Genomic DNA, 1,899 nt, shown 5'->3' with positions numbered 1-1,899 from the left:
GGGAAATGTGGGGACAGAGCCCCCACACAGAGTCCCTACTGGGGCACTGCCTAGTGGAGCTGTGAGAAGAGGGCCACTGTCCTCCAGAACTCAGAATCGTAGATCCACAGGTAGCTTGCACCATTCACCTGGAAAAGCCACAGACACTCAATGCCAGCCCATGAAAGCAGCCAGGACGGAGCCTATACCCTGCAAAGTCACAGGGCTGGAGCTGCCCAAGACTATGGGAACCTGCCTCTTGCATCGGCGTGACCTGGATGTGAGACATGAAGTCAAAGGAGATCATTTTGGAGCTTTAGAATTTGATTGCCTGCTGGATTTCGCACTTGCATGTTCCTTTGTTTTGGCCAATTTATCCCATTTGGAATGGCTGGTATTACCCAATACCTGTACCTCCATTGTATCTAGGAAGTAACTAGCTTGCTTTTGATTTTACAGGCTCATAGGCGGAAGGGGCTTGCCTTGTCTCAAATGAGACTTTGGACTGTGGACAATTGGGCTAATGCTGAAATGGCTTAAGACCTTGAGAAACTGTTGGGAAACATGATTGGGTTTGAAATGTTAGGACATGAGATTGGGAGGGGCCAGGGGCAGAATGATATGGTTTGTCTCTGTGTCTCCACCCAAATCTCATTTGAATTGTACTCCCATAATTTCCAAGTATTGTGAGAGGGACCTGGTGGGAGATAATTTGAATCATGGGGGCGATTTCCCCCGTACTGTTCTTTCAGTAGTGAATAAGTGTCGTGAGATCTGATGGTTTAATCAGAGGTTTCCACTTTTGCATATTCTCTCATATTCTCTTGCTGCCACCATGTAAGAAATGCTTTTTACCTCCCATCATGATTTTGAGGCCTCCCCAGTCATGTGGAACTGTAAGCCCAATTAAACCTCTTTTTCTTCCAAGTCTTGGGTATGTCTTTATCAGCAGTGTGAAAATGGACTACTACAGCACGATTAGGCCAGACACAGCTGGACAGAAGGTAGCATAGAAGAACCTCCATAGAGATAGATCCTGTCATTCATAGGGAAAGGACAGCAGGGGATCGCTGGGGCCTCTGTGCCAATGGTACTTCCTAGTCCAAGAAAGACTCTGGTTAGAAAGGAATCCTTACAGAATCCAGTCCATGGTGCCTGCCTATTCTTCCACTAAGCAAACTCAGACATGCCGAGTCTATCGTTCACTCACTTCCAGGACACAGGAATGAAATGAGCCTCTAGGACATCTCTATTTGTGTCTCTACTAATGGTTATTTGCTTGAGAAATGTTGTACCACGTTTTTTATGTTATTAAAAGGAAAGTATGTTTGCTACGAACAACAGAAGACAAAGTTTGTTATCTTAACCAGTCCCATATACCTAGAGTGAGTTGGGCATGAATAAAAGGGACAGTGAATTGGAAGGTTGACAAATCTGATTTGGAGTGTTTGCCAGTTTTTATGGTATAAACCACCCTTGCTATTGCTGATTTCAAGTTAACCACGTAACATCACTGAATGGGGCATGGGGAAGAGCTTCACATAATGAATTCAGATTTGCTGGCACGAGTTAGTTTTATTACACCACTGATTAAACACATAATATGTCATCTAAACTGGTACCATTTTGGTACCTAAAGGGGCACTGGTAATATTTAAACTGGGACAACAAATGTCAATTGGAAAAGGCCCAGGGGAATGGGGACTTACAAATGCTGCAATTTTAATAAAACAGAAATATTTCAAAGACATTAAAGAAATCTTCCTCTTGCTATAACCCAAGACCTTGCAATTAATTGCTTCGGCTGGAGTAGAAACTCTGTATAAGACTTATTCTTAAGATACTTTATTTTTTAAGAGTAGTTTCATTACTCTTTATCACAGCAAAATTAAGAGAAAGTTACAGAGCTTTCCCATATAT

The sequence above is a fragment of the Papio anubis genome, chromosome 7 (genome assembly GCF_008728515.1).
Source record: "Papio anubis isolate 15944 chromosome 7, Panubis1.0, whole genome shotgun sequence".
In the NCBI taxonomy this organism is placed as follows: domain Eukaryota; kingdom Metazoa; phylum Chordata; class Mammalia; order Primates; family Cercopithecidae; genus Papio; species Papio anubis.
Note: the sequence above shows the minus strand (reverse complement) of the source record.